Below are 16,544 nucleotides of genomic sequence, written 5' to 3'. Positions count from 1 at the left end.
TTGCCTACTACCCCTCTGATTGGCCATCTTCATCCATTGCTAAGATGGCTATAGCAGTGTTTTACCTGGGCCCCTGTTTCTACTGTTACTTCCTTCCAATGTGATCCCAAGAAATAAAATAGGTGCAGGAAAATTTAAAGCTATGTGTAAGATTAGTATATAAAAGACAAACCACAAACTCTTTTAAATTTTTTTCAGGCTAGATATTTGGTTGTGAGTTTTCTTGTAACCAATGCAAAATAAATAACTCTATTTTCCACTTTTTGACTGTTATATAGTATCACATCTTATAGACACACTAAAATATGTTCTCTAAATTATAGACATTTAGGTGTTTTCCAATATTTGCCATTGCAGATAATGCTACAGTAAATGTAGATAGGTATGTAGGTAGGTAGGTAGGTAGATAGATAGATAATCTCCCTGTGTACTACGTATGTACTACATATTCTTTTTCTACTATATGTATATTATATAATTATATATGCATTTTCAATTATATGTATTGCAAATACATTGTTCTAGACATTTAGGTGTTTTCCAATATTTGCCATTGCAGATAATGCTACAGTAAATGTAGATAGGTATGTAGGTAGGTAGGTAGGTAGGTAGATAGATAATCTCCCTGTGTACTACGTATGTACTACATATTCTTTTTCTACTATATGTATATTATATAATTATATATGCATTTTCAATTATATGTATTGCAAATACATTGTTCTAGATATTTGTCTTTGCACTTTGTTTATAGTATCTTTGGTTGTACACACTTTTAGTAACTTATTCTTGTAAAATATATTAATTTTTTTCTTTTAGGTGTTTGCTTTTGTGTCTTAATATAACAAAACAAACAAACAAACAAACAGTGAAAAAATAACTTTCTAATCCAAGGTCATAGAAATGTAATTCTACACTATCATCTAAATATTTGAAGATTTGCTTTTCTTACTTAAACTTTAACCATATAGAATTAATTTTATAAAGTCCTGATATAAGCTCTTATTTATTGACTAGTCCATTATTCCCTGAATGATTAATAGTGTCACCAGTATTACATATTATGCTCACAAATTTATATGGCTGCTAATCCTCTCCTTATCAATTTTCTATCCCAGGAAAATATTATTTTAATTACCACTTATGCTTTTAGCATTACTAAAACTATTAGATATGGTAAGGTGACTTCATCTTCTCTATTTATTTTCTCCTTTTCCTCCTCTTTAATCTTATTTAGAATTCTCTTGGATATTTTTCTTTTCCATGTGAAGTAGGGTCACCTTTTATTTTCAAATGCCCATTACTAACTGGAGTGGAATGACATTGAATCTTTAAATTAATCTGAGTACAACTGACATTTTTGTATTTGCTTTTCCCATTTAGCAAAAGGTCGTACAACTCCATTTATTTTGATTTTCTTTGTCCTTTTTATAAACTTTGTATAGTTGTTTTCCTAAAAAGATCTTGAACAACTTATGTTAAATGTATTCCCAATATCATATAGGGTTTTTGTTAATATGAATATCTATTGTTTTACTATATTATTTTGCTCCATCTTACAAAAATTCTCTACTATTTTCAAATACCAAACGTTTTGCATCTTCCTTTTCAATTCAAATGTCTTAGATCTGATTAAAACCTCTAGAGCAATACTAAGTGCTAGGGATGATTCCTAAATAGAATGAGAATGCATCTAATTTTTTACCACAAAATAGCTACTTTTAATAGACATTAAAGTTAAAAAAAAAAACTTTCCACTTTGCTAAGGATTATTACCATAAATATGAGCCAAATTTTGGAATGCTTTTTCTGCATTTATTGTGCTGAGCATATTGTCGTTCACCCTACTAAAGTGAACAATCTCAAGGATATGTTGTCTACTGCTATACCAATTTTGCATTCCTGTGATAACTTTCACCTGCCCATGCTGTATTTCCTTTAAATACTACTATATTACTCTTCTTTTCTGTGTTTCTGATGAGTTTTTAAAAACATATTCATAAGTAAAATTGATCTACATTTTAATTTTCCTTGTCTAAAGTTGTTAATAGAATTGCATTCACTTTATAAAATAGATTGCATTATTATTTTTTTGCTATGTTCTCTGACTAATTTGCCTTAATGTTTTGTTAGAAGTTACCTGTAAAAATATCTAGTCTTGTCATCTGGAGGAATTGAATGAGAGACTAGAATAAAAATGTATTTGCTTTAAAAGTTGTTGGTTTAAGTTTTTTTTAAAAAAAAATAGCTTTTTCTTAAGATAATGCATGGAAGGTATGTTTTTCTACATATCTCTTATTTCACTGGTAGTTTCAAACTTTTCTTGTTTTAAAACATCTCTCTGCTCATTCTAGTTATGCCTACTTAATAATTCTCACCATTGTTCATTTGTTCATTTCCTGTTACTCATTTCCTCCCACTCATTCTGTTCATAGGATAGTTTATTCAACCTCTCAGAGAAAAATTTGAGCTTTTCTCTGCGATAAATATGATAATTTTATTATTATATAATGATAATATTTATAATTATATATTTATAATATTTATAGTTAAACATAATTTATAATGTTATAATTTATATAAATATGTATTGATTATATATTTTGCTAACAAAGTATGACAACATTCAATATCTCTAACCTTCTGCCAAAACTACAAGGATCTTGGAGGGGGGTTTTGTTTGTTTCTCAGACGAGTCTTATTCTGTCGCCCAGGCTGGAGTGCAGTGGTGCAGCCACCTTCAGGACTCACTGCAGCCTCTGCGTCCTGCGCTCACAGCTCACAGCAGCCTTGAACTCCTAGGCTCAAGCGGTCCTCCCACCCCAGCCTCTCAAGTAACTGGGACCACCGATGGCGTGCCACCACACCCAGCTAAGTTTTTGTATTTTTGGTAGAGACAGGGTGTTGCCCACGTTGCCCAGGCTAGTCTCAAACTCCTGAGCTCAAGTGATCCATCTGCCTCTGCCTCCCAAAGTCATAGAATTACAGATGTGAGCCACCACGCCCAGCCAGGATCTTGGTATATTTCAACTTCGCTCTTTGTCTTTCAATGTCTTCTCATTTTTATGTGAAACATTAGTATTTTCATGATCACAAATTAATTAAATTTGGTAAACATTTTGAAAATCATTTTTCAGTTCACTTTCTTCTCTGGCATGGAACAGATATTCAGTCCAAAATCTTCTGTCTGTGTTTATTTGCTTTTTACTGAAGTTTACCTTTTGTAGTACTTTCAGCGAGAATCTGTGGTTTGGAAACTCTGTCGGCCTTACATGTCTGAATATATATTTATTTTGTGTTCTTTGTTGAATGATAATATAGCTGAGTATGGACTGGAGCTTGACATTTTTTGTCCCTCAGTAATCCGAAAGGTATTGTCACTCCACGTCCTAGATTACTGCCCTAGATCGTTGATGTCAAGAAGTCTATTAGAACAATTGCTATTCTTGTATAGGTAAAAAAAAAAAAAAAAAAGGGATTACAGGTGCACGCTACCACGTCCAGCTAATATTTGTATTTTTAGTAGAGACAGGCTTTTACCATGTTGGCCAGGCTGGTCTCGAACTCCTGACCTCAGGTGATCTGCCCACCTCAGCCTCCCAAAGCGCTGCGATTACAGGCGTAAGCCACCATGCCCAGCCCCCTCTCTCAATTTTTTTCAATTTTTTTCTCAAAAATCTCAAGATTTTTGAGACTGGAGTCTCACTCTGTCGCCCAGCCTGGAGTGCAGTGGCACTATCTCAGCTCACTGCAAGCTCCGCCTCCCAGTTCACGCCATTCTTCTGCCTCAGCCTCCCAAGTAGCTGGGACTACAGGCGCACACCACCACACCTGGCTAATTTTTTGTATTTTTAGTAGAGACAGGCTTTCACCGTGTTAGCCAGGATGGTCTCGATCTCCTGACCTCGTGATCTGCCCTCCTCGGCCTCCCAAAGTGTTGGGATTACAGGCATGAGCCACTGTGCCCAGCCCAATTTTTTAATAGAAAATAACTTACATGAAGACAACCAACATTAACCATAAAATATACTCATGCAGTTTATTAAGAGTGGCACAAAAAGGATGATCCCATGAAACACAAGTTACCAGTGCAAAACTATAAATGCCACATCTATTAGCAAACTACGGTTCTATTCTTCCCAACGTTTGATCTGAGTGAAAGAAACCATCCCTGAACTCATGAGACGAAGAATCACACTCGAAATGGTTTTAATAAACTTCCCAGAGGTATCTTGTAATGTTTCATTTTGAATTCTTATGTCCCTTGACCCACATTCACTCTCCTAAGATATTGTCACTCTACATTTCTATAGCTCAAATTTAATTTCAGTATCATCTCACATGATTTATATTCATTACATTAATAGTCTTCTTAAATTTATCTGTAGGTCACTATAAAATCTATCTCATCACCTTAGTTCCTATTTTTGGCTAAAGTGGCTCATTCTGAATATGTTCATCCTTTTGATCAGCTAATGCCCTTTAAAGTTCTATTTAATAATTCAGTGCATCAAGCATCCCTTAAGTTTCTAGGATGAGCAAAAATACATGATAATGACTGCACTAACTTCTTCATCTCCTTAAAAGCTAAGACAAAATGTCATGCACATACAGAGTGAACTTATCATAACATAAGATGAATGCTTTACTTTGCATTTTTTGCTCTGTTGTGCATAAATTCTGCAGATTCCAAGAGGAGGTATCATGGTGGTAAACTGAAATGGCAGTCCCCACTGGCATTTCCTTTTCCTTTGTATACACAGTAGGCAGATGTCATGATTAGACCTGACAGCTTGAATTTCAAACTCTAAAGGGAAAAGCCAAAAGACAAGGAGTCAGTGAGGTGGAAAGGAGAAATGGAGCTAAGGGAACATAGGAAGAGGCAGGGCCGGTGTGGGATGAGTTGGACTAGCTCCAGTAACTACTGTCAGGGCTTGGGTCCAAGGAAATCTGGCAGTGTTCTTTCTCCGTATCTGGCCTCCTATTGAATTGAAGAGACATGAACAATAGTGTGTGCATTGCTATATTAAAATCTCAGGAGTGTGTGTTTGCTCTTTGTTTGTTTGTTTTAATGACAATAATTGGGATTACCTAGAATGTTCTGGGACACAAGATTTATACCAAGGGGAGACAGATTCAGAAGCTATATGCCACATTTTCACTTGGCCCTCGTATGAGCTGCAGATAGCTTCTGCTGGAATATGGATATAGTAAATACATATTTGTGTGTGTTTGTGTGTGTGTGTGTACCTAACCCTACACACACAGAGAGGGAGATAGTTTGGAAAGCCATATGTTTTCTGAATTTAAGAGTTGGAATACATCAAGCCTCAAAAGTTTATAAAAAATTTTTTAAATGCAAATCACAACTATAATGTGATACTGCCTTACTCCTGCAAGAATGGCCATAATAAAAAAAAAAAAAAGCTGCAGATGTTGGCATGGATGTGGTGATTTAGGAAACCAAATTTCCTAATGGTGGGAATGTAAACTAGTACAACCACTATGGAAAACAGTGTGGAGATTCCTTAAATAACTAAAAGTAGAACTACAATTTGTTCAACAATCCCACTGGTGGGTATCTACCCAGAGGAAAAGAAGTGATTATATGAAAAAGATACTTGTACATGCATGTTTATAGCAGCACAATTCACATTGCAAAAATATGGAACCAGCCCAAATGCCCATTAATCAACAAGCAGATAAAGAAACTGTGGTATATATATATGTATATTTATGTGTATACATACACACACACACACACACAAAATAGAATACTACTCAGCCATAAAAATGAATGAATTAATGGCATTCACAGCAACCTGGATGGAACTGGAGAATATTACTCTAAGTGAAGTAACTCAGGAATAGAAAACCAAACATGGTGTGTTCTCACTCATAAGTGAGGATACAAAGGCATAAGAATGATACAATGGTCTTTGGAGACTTGGGGGAAAGGGTGGGAGAGGGGTGAGGGATAAAAGACTACAAATTGGGTTCAGTGTATGCTGCTCAGGTGATGGGTGTACCAAAATCTCACAAATCACCACTAAAGAACTGACTTATGCAACCAAATACCACCTGTTCCCCCAAAAACCTATGGAAATAAAAATTTCTAAAAAGTCAAAACAAAATTACCTAGTAAGGTTGGTATAAAAATGTAATTTAAAATCCACAAGAAATAAGCAATTTTTAAAGTTGAACTGTTAGAAAATCTTTAAGTCAATATAAATATATCATAGGACCATATGTATTTATTAAGTAGATGTCAAGATGTCATTTTCAGTCATTAGAAAACATCTGGATTTATCTAATAGGATAAGTTAATACAATAAATCAGAGACTACATACAACCAATATAGTTTAATTGATTTTAATTGCCAATTATTGCAGTGGAATCACTAGTTGCATTGGACACTCATTTCAGTAAATATATTTATAAGAAATATAATAATTTTTAAATGGGCTTTTGTTTGTTAGCAGTGAATATTTTGATATACAGGTGGGCTATGGTAAATTCAGACATCAGGACTGGAATCTTCAGAAACCAAAGAAAGTGAATTAAAGAGCTCTATGGAAGCAATTCCTCATGCTATCACCTTCCTGCTGCTATGCTTTTCTCTTCCTAGTTTATATTTATGTGCATGTGCAAAATACTCCTCTTGATGGCAAATATCTATGAAATTGATTAGATAATTTTAAAATAAAGTTAATTTAACCCATTTATTATTATCTTCACAACTCTGAATGTTACATACAGGGCTGGTACCCAGTCATTTATAGCCAGCCATTTACAGTCATTCACAGCACTGAATGACTACAGCAGCAATGAATGGATTTTCACACCACCATTACCAACCATCACTGCAACCCCAACCATCGCTGCACCACCAGTCACAACACATCATCACACCATTACAGCACTACCAAGCGTAACAGCATTTCCATACTGCTGGAACATCACAACACCATCAGAATATAGCCATATCATCAAGAATTTTTTTTTTGTTTTTGGGGGTTTTTTTGAGGTAGAGTCTCGCTCTGTTGCCCAGCCTGGAGTGCAGTGGTGCGATCTCGGCTCACTGCAAGCTCCACCTCCCAGGTTTACACCATTCTCCTGCCTCAGCCTTCTGAGTAGCTGAGACTACAGGCGCCCGCCACCTCACCCAGCTAATTTTTTGTATTTTCAGTAGAGAGGGGGTTTCACCATGTTAGCCAGGATAGTCTTGATCTGCTGACCTCGTGATCCGCCCTCCTCAGCCTCCCAAAGTGCTGGGGTTACAGGCGTGAGCCACCATGCCAGGCCCCATCAAGAAGTTTTTAATAGAAAAAGGATAACTGTAAAAATATATTTTAAGAATAGACCATAACAGGAAATATGTATGAAAAAAATATGCATTTTTCCTAAGAGTTTAGGTTAAGACAAATGATCTACTATTCTCTAAGAAGTTGTAATAGAAATTATGGTCTGATATTTTAGATTTAGTTAATCCTTTAAAAAGGATTAATAGGAATGGAATATGCAAAAGAGAAGATCAGCAAGAGAACATGTGAGATAATTAGAATACATCATTGAAAGAGGAAAATAGATTCACAAGAAAGGCAGAATCTCACCAACAGTTAAGTATTGCCCATTTCCTAGTTTTATAAATCTGAGGGCCTAACACGCCTCTCTTTACAATCCAGCCATTGCTGCTAAATCCAGTCTATCAGACCACCGGTCAGCATGCGCTACGTGAGTGGCTCTTTCTGTATTCACATCGCTTCCTGAAGTGAGTCACTTTCAATGAGTTATTCTAGAACCTGCTGAAGTATTTTCCTCAAGTTTGATCCAGCCGTTGAGCCCTAACAGATCCTAAGACGAAGTCTGTTAGTGATACCACAACTACCCTGGAGCTGAATCATGCAGGAAATTCTAGGCCCTCATCTAGACATTATAAGCTAGATTTCATTTCCAACAAGTGAAATTTTCAGAATTTGATCATTGTAAATATTGGTTTGCATCAGGAATTAGGTGTCCATCATTTATGAATTGTATTTGTCATCAGGAATCTGAGTAAAAAATCAACTAATCTAGGGTTATGGCTATGATACTGATTTTAATCTCTAATAGAAGTATATTTAAAGAAACCAAGACACTATCACAAAATTTAAAATCTTATATATATATATAGTATTCGAACTGCTAGAAAAATAAAAAATAATTAAACTAGCCAGGTGCGGTGGCTCATGCCTGTAATCCCAGCACTTTGGGAGGCCGAGGCAGGCAAATCACTTGAGGTCAGGAGTTCAAGACCAGCCTGGACAACACAATGAAACCCCGTCTCTACTGAAAATACAAAAAAAAAAAAAATTAGCTTGGCATTGTGGCGGGCACGGTGATGGGCACTTGTAATCCCAGCTACTTAGGGGGCTGAGGCAAGAGAAACCCTCGAACCTGGGAGGCGGAGGCTGCAGTGAGCCGAGATCGCACCACTGCACTCCAGCCTGGGTAACAGAGCGAGACTCTGTCTCAAAAAATATAATAATAATTAAACCACTACCATATTGAACAAACTCCTTGAATTATTCTCTTTGAAATGCTGATTTCATTAGAGTAAAAAAATACTAAGTTTGCATTTTTTAAAAAAGGTCACCCTAAATTGGCTTTTGTATAAGCTGGATTCTTTCAGACAGTATGATGTGAAAAGACAGAGATAAATGTCATCAACATGATTCCTTGAGTTTCTTCCTTTACCGATTCAAACATATTCCCACACCCTTCTGTTCTATCGTCTGATGTAATACATAAACCTACAGCATATGTGTCGACTCGCCTCCAAAGGATATTGATGGAATTTTCCTTCCAGGGAGGAATCTTATCCATTTCCCGGCCTGGTGGTGGTGCACAGACTGACCTGTTTCCTGAACTCTGATGGGAGTTTCTGTTCCCAGTTTCCTAATAAGCCAGTGTTGAAAGTATCCACTGAGAACATAATGGCTACATCATACGTGTTCCCTTGTCTGCACTATCGTGGTTTTAATGTCTAACATTTCCCTTCTATCCATCCACACATGCATGGCTCCCCGCCTCCCGCTGCTAGAATATGTCACCACAAGGCACAAATTATGTATTTCATCACTATTTTCCCAGCGCCAAGTGCAGAATCCTGCATGTACTTAGTACTTGTTAAATAGTCAGTGACTCACTGAATGAATGAATGGATACGCCGGAATGACCTGCACCCACTTCCCCAGCTGATGTATTCACTCATCATAAAACTTCTATGAGAGCCTGGATGAGTTTTCTCCGTTCAGGAAGAGCAAACCCCTAAAGCCATAATTTTATGGGATAAGGTAATGTTGAGAATAAATTTCCCCACGGTAAAATTAAGGGACTCTCCAAATTTTTTATATTATTGTACTTGATTTGGGAATAGTCCTTATAAATCTGAACCATCTACAAAACAAGAATGAAACTTAGTAAATAGCCAAGTTTACCTGGTACTATCTTAAGATTAAAAGCAAGATTATAAATAAAAGTGAGAATTTTTTAGTCTTTGGTGCTCAATTGTAATGCTTATTAGAACATTAATTGTCCTGAATATCTTACATGCTGGTACTTTTTCTTAATTGTAAAATAAGATTATAAGAACAAAATAAAAACAAACCTCTTTAGTCCCATTTCTCTAGCAGCTCCTACTTCAGCTTTCTTCTACTTGAGAAATAAAAGAAATGATACTAGTTTAGATGGCTCAAAATTGCCTTGAACACTTAGATAAATGCATTTGTGGTGTGCAGTATACATTGCCTTGGTGTATTTGTTTATCTTATATCTAAGACTACTCTGTTTAAATAGAAAATGGTCACAAAGTGTTTCTTTTTATCTTTTAAGGCAGAAAAATGACATGTAAGACACTGCCTTGAAACTATGTCAATGCATCAGTGAATAAACACTCTTATCTCCATCACCATAATGGAGAGTCAAATCGGTATTGAGGTGCAAGGTGATACGCTCTCCGACATGGAAATTTTTCATCAAGTGTATGCTTGAATTTCTAATTGTTTCCTGATAGAGACTTTTTTTTTTAAGTTTTGCCCAAAAGGTGTTTAGCTAATCCATCTGGCTAATTTCACGGTGAAACTGAATTAATTACCTCTTCCCATCTCTGTCCCAAACAACTCTGTTTCTACAAACAGAACTACCTAAATGTATGCTAGCTAACAAAAATCAAAAGGAAAAGCTAAGACTAAACACTTAAGAATGTGTCCTTAATTCTGAGAAACTGTCACATTATGGAGTAGCCTAAAGAGATATGATGACTAAATATAATGTTGGATCCTGGAACACAGAAAAGAATATTTGCTAAAAACAAAGGAAATCTGAATAAAGTATGGACGTTAGTTAATAATAATGCATCTATATTGGTTAATTAACTATGACAAATGAACCATAGTAATATAAAATGTAAATAATGGGGAAAACTGATGGATGAATAAAGAAAGTGTGGCCTATATATACAATGGAATACTATTCAGCCTTAAAGGAAAATAAAATCCTGTCTTTTGGGGGATGGAACTGGAGAACATCATGTTAAGTGAAATAAGCCAGACACAGAAAGACAAATATCACCTAATCCACATGATCTTATCTCACTCTAAAAACAGGAACTGGGCCTGGCACGATCGCCGACGCCTGTAATCCCAGCACTTTGGGAAGCCGAGGTGGGGGGATCTCTTGAGGTCAGGAGTTCAAAACCAACCTGGCCAACTTGGTGAAACCCATCTCTACTAAAAATACAAAAATTAACCAGGCGTGGTGGCATACATCTTTAATCCCAGCTTCTCAGGAGGCTTGAGGCAGAATGGCTTGAGCCCAGGAGGCAGAGGCTGCCGTGAGCCAAGACTGAGCCACTGCAGTCCAGCCTGGGTGACAGAGCAAGACTCTGTCTCAAAAAAATTTAAAAAATTAAATAAATAAATAAACAAACAGTTGATCTCAGGGAAGCAGAGAGTAGAGCCGTGGTTACCAAAAACTCCAGGAACTGGGGAGAGGAACAGGGACGAGAGGATGTAGAGAGGTAGGGTAACTATGATTAACCATAAGGTATTACAAAATAGCTAGAAGAGAAGATTTTGAATGTTCTTATAACAAAGAAATGATAGACAATTGCACGTGGTTATGGTTACACTAAATACCCTGATTTAATCATCATACAACCTATATGTGTATCAAAACATCAAATTGTACCCCATAAATAGGTATAACCACACTTTGTCAATAAAAATAATAATAGAGGAAACAGTACGAGGTATATGAGAACTCTCTGCACTACCTTTGTAACTTTTCTGTAAATATAAATCTATTCTAAAATAAGAAGTGGATTAAAAATGCTTTCTCTTGTTAATTGAGTAATTTTTACTCAAACATTTTCAGTATGTTAGAATTAATATGAAGATTTGTATGCAATCTCATCAAATAAGACATAGAGCTGAAACTTGGACAAAATATGTCCTACATTTAATTTTGTAAAATTGTGTATTTTCCTAAGCTTATTTTCAGGTGACTAATGAAGCATCTAGGTAAAAACGAGTTGACAAAATTTACCAAAGTTTTAAAACATTATGAGCTGTTAAAGTAGTTGATGAACATATTTAGGAATTATACAAAATAGTCTCTTCCGGGGGACCCTGTACTATGGAAATAGTTCATTTTGGAGATGACTCCATTGTATCCAATAGTTGACAATGGATGGCAATCACCACATTACAGATAAAGGGAATTCCATAGCTTCACAAGGTCAGCGATGGTCCAGGGACTGCTGTTTAGAACGCAATGTCCTGCTAACTGAATAATTACAGGAATCAGAAATGACAAGAGAGGTTCTGGGCCTCCTATCTATGATTCATGTGGAAAATGATTCATTTCGAAAATCTTTCTCTCATGTATTAATAAATATCTACCAGTGCTGTGGATGATGAAGAGGAAAATGGAATTCATGATATGAGTTGTTAATATTTTACCATCATAAAATCCAGAGAAATTAGGAGCCTGCAATTTTCCTTTATTCCAAGAAATATATTTTCTATATCACCAAATATAGAACTGTGTGTGCGTAAACACAGGCCACGGGGAACAGAGGCTCATCACATCTGTTGAGACAGCTACCAAGTGGAAGAATAAATCAGAAACAGTGGTGCTCATGCCCTTATCCCAGAGTCGTTTATCATGTATGGATTGTTTGGATTTATTCTACCTTGCAGGAGGGAGTAGGAATGTGTTAAATCTTCCTTGTGCTTAGATTTGTGAAAAGCGGCTTTGAAGATTCTTTAAGAAAGCAAAATCTGTACTTAATTCAATGCATTAGCACCTATTATTAATCCTGAAATGGATCTTTTTCCTTTGTGATAAATCTGAGATAACAGTAGGTTCATGTCGGCATTCTCTGTCATGTGGCTGGCTCCTTGGAAAGATTTATGACAAACAGGCTGGGTCTAGGGAAAGGGTTACTTTTAAAAATCCAGCGGGATAAATGGGAGCTTCACAGCGTCCCCTCCGCTTGACGGCCTGTTTGCAAACGGAGAAAATCCTGAGATAGATTTCAACACACATTGTGATTACCAGAGCACAGACTGGTCAGCACGTTGGGGCGAGGGGGCAGCGCCTAAAGGTGAGATATTTCCAGTAGAGGCCTATGTACAGATGACAAGAGGGACTAAATATTCTGGCCTGTTACCTATGGGCGCTCCCGCTGATGCAAAGCGGCCTTCTGCACAGGGAGGGCGAGCGTGCAGCGCAGCAGGGTTCCCGCAGCGGGTGTGGGTTCAGGGTGCTGGGCTTCAAAACCCCCCGAAACGCAGTCCAAACAGGAACAGGAAGCCCTCTCAGGAGGGAGCGCCCTTTTTCCTCAACCATTTTTAATCAACTATTTGCAATGATTTTTCTTCATTGTACCGTATTTATGAGGACTTGGGGCATCCCCACATCTATTTATAGCACTTGCAGGTTTCTACACCACAACAGGGTCTCTATCTGAAGAGCTGACGCCTCCTTCAGAGGCGGGTTCCGTGGGTCGAATCCACGCCAGTCTGTGACATCAAGTGCTCTTGCGGAGACCACAATGGTAAAAGGCTATTGGAAAGCCACGTGTGGTTCTGAAAGAACGGGAAAAAGAAACAGAGCCTTGCCAGGCCCTGGTAGAGAAAGCCTCCATTAGAAAGAGCTGCATTGCCATGAACCGTCTCAGGTAAGGTGACACCGGTTTTGCTGACTGGCTGGTGACTCTGCCAGGCCTTCTGCAGTGGAGCAATGACTGGGCCCCCACAGCCCCTTCGCTGCACCTGTCCTGAGTGGCTCCTTGGGCAAATCGCAGTTTGCCTCCCCGTAGGGAGAGAAACCCAGGCGTCCAGGTGTCCGACTGAGTGGGTCCCGAACCCTCTTCCCTCTCTCAGCCCCTGGGCTCACAGCTGGAAGCCCTCCTGGGCCGGACGACCTGGGCAATCACCGCACCCCCGAGGCTAGGAGCTCGCGCTCACCTCCCAGTGACTCCAAAATGTGTGGCTGCATCTTGAGGAAGAGCAGACCCTGCCTGGTGCCCGCTATCGGCGCTCTCCCTGGCCATGATGAAGCCCCCCTGTGACCCCCCAGCCCGCACTTCTGAGCAGCCGCGACTCCAGGCCTCACTCTGTGTCAGCTACTTCAGGAGAGAATTACGAATGAGGTACTAATGAGGAATTTCATCACCTGTTTACCTTCACTGATCAGTGGCCCTCCTTTAATTTCCCAGAAACACATTCTTTTTCGGCTGCTGTCCGCTGGAATGACCTCTTATTTGAAGTGGTTGTAAAGTAACACATACCTGGGAAACTTGGCTCTGTGCATGCCTTGGGCTCTGATACCACAGTCTACAGGAGGAGACAGGGAGCCAAACACAGCCAGGTTTCCCAAGCAGAGAGGTGAGGTTAAATACCCGTGATTGCACCCACTACTATATTTTACTTCTTAACAAGGCCCACCAATCATGTTAATCCATCAGAGACAAATTCTCATGATTTAGAATTAATCCTGAAACAAGAGGGATTATCCCCTATATGGAGCTATTTCTTTTTGGAATCCATACGTAGGAAGGTGGTAGGAGCACACACAGGCAGCAAGAAAGAAATGTCAAAGGAACTGGGTTCAGATCCCAACTCTGTGTGATGCCCGTAATCACTTCCCCTACTTCATCTTTCATTTCCTTACCTGCAAAATGAAAATGAAAATGCCTTTCCCACTGGATTGTGGGAAAAACCATGGCACAAAGTTAGAAAACAGTTTTTTACACTGTCTGGCACCAGTAGGTGATCATAAATGCCACTTTCTTTTTCATTTTCACAGCTACACAGATTCAATCCAATTTATTTCAAATCAACAGATATCTGTGTTGTAGAAAATAGGAAAACATCATTAAATAACTATAACAACCAAGTAGCCATAAGATAGAAATAATAAGCAACTTCTTCAAAATTTTATATCCTATTTCAGCTTTAGATTTATTTTTCCATTCTTCATTCATTTTCACATAAAATATTATTTTAAAAATTGAACTCATGAAGATAGAAAGTAGAACGATGGATACTAGAGGCTGGAAAGGGTTGGAAAAAAGAGAGAGAAAAGGAATTAGTGGGTACAAACATCCAGTTAGATAGAAGGAATAAGATTTGGTGTTCATTAGCACAATAGGGCAACTATATAGTTAACAATACTTATTGTATATTTCAAAATAACTAAAAGAGCAGGATTGGAATGTTTCGAACATAAAGAAATGATAAATGCTTCAGGTGATGGGCACCCCAATTATCCTGATTTAATCATTACACATTGTATGCTTGTAACAAAACAACACATGTACCCCATAAATACATACAACCAGTATGTATGCATAACTAAAAGGAAAAAATTAAAAAGAAAAAAGATTATGTCCTATTCTCCATAAAAACCTAGTTTACTGAATTCTAGTTATTAATTCTAATGTAATTCACCTTTGACAAAATTTCAGTGGCTTACGATGACCTAGCATGTAGAATCTAAACTCTACCTAGAACTCTACCTGGTTGGTGTAGCTGCCTGCATTTACTAACTGTATTAGTAGACACTAAAGGTACAAGTGACAGAAACTCAACTCAAGCCAGCTTAAACTAAGTAGAGAATATATTGGCTTCCTTAACTAAGAAGGGAGCAAATCTGCCTTGGGCATGGTGGGATTCAAAAACGCGAATGATTTCCTCAGGAATCTTTCTCTTCTCCATCTCTGGACTCTGCTTTCAGATATCTTGGCTTCATTGTTAGGTGGGCTTCCTCCTTCATTTCAATAAAGCTTCTCAAGTAATGTAGGGAGCAAAGTTGCCCATTGGAGTTCCAGGATTACAACATCACTTAAGCAAACAAATCTAGAGAGAAGAAATTATCTTTTTCCAGGAAATTCTAGCAAAAGATTTAGGAAGGTTGTTTTTGGTCCAGTCAGGTTATGTTTGAACCAATTGCTGAGACCAGGGTGATAGAGAACCTTGATAAACCAAACTAAGATTACATGGCCATGTCTATGGCTAAAAGGGAGGGAGGTCAAGCATATCAAACACATTAAGTGGGCTTGTTTGGTTTTTTAACAAAAATAATGTTCAGTTACAAGGATAATTATAACAAAAGGGGACTAACTATTGGGCGCATAGACCACCATATCTCTCTTCCTGTCAACTCTAGTCAAGCCCTTAGGCTGACCCAGTGGTTTACTCATTCTTGCTTGAATACAACTTCTCATGGATAGGGCAAGATGGTTCCTGGCGATAGTATGACCAGACTCTCCTGGATACTCTCCTGTCATTTTCATTTTCACAATTTTCCAGATCCCTGATCTTCTTCCTGGTTTCTAAATTCTCATGCCTTTTTACACTGTTAATCTTGCACCTCTTTGATCAATGCCTAATCTGAAATATTAAGCCAGTTCTTCAACATGACTGACCTTATCCTGGCCACACTACTGGCCTCAACTTCTCCCATCTGGCCTGATTTCTAAGAAACCCACATGTGCTTTGCAAAAAATGCTCCACTTCATACTTCTTACCGATGTGTCGTAGGAACCTATCAAGCTGGAAATAGTATGCAGAGATAAATGTGTTTAAACAGACTATTCTCCAAAATAGTCTCATTTTTTTGCCTAACTTATTATGTATTTTCTGTCACTTTTAATAAATTAGTCTAAATTAATAAACTTTTCATTTTCTAGCCCATTAATGTATTCATTATTTTCTAAAGAATCCCAATGATTGGACTTTCAGATTATGTAAAGGGAAACTATAGACTTTCAAGTCATTTAAAGGGTACCATGATAAAATGAAAAATTGTATGGATTTAGATTTAGAAGTCATAAGTTTCAACCCTAGTACTTCTAACCAGATGACTTCTTGCAAATCACTTAATCTTAGAAAATCTATGTATCAATAAAATGGAATACCATCCTTAGCAGTTTGTAGTGAGACTAAGATTAGATATTGCCTGTCTGCCAATTGCAAATATTTTTCAAATGTGT

Source organism: Colobus angolensis, unplaced genomic scaffold (assembly GCF_000951035.1).
Source record: "Colobus angolensis palliatus isolate OR3802 unplaced genomic scaffold, Cang.pa_1.0 Scaffold113, whole genome shotgun sequence".
Lineage (NCBI taxonomy): Eukaryota > Metazoa > Chordata > Mammalia > Primates > Cercopithecidae > Colobus > Colobus angolensis.
This window is presented reverse-complemented; position numbering follows the sequence as displayed.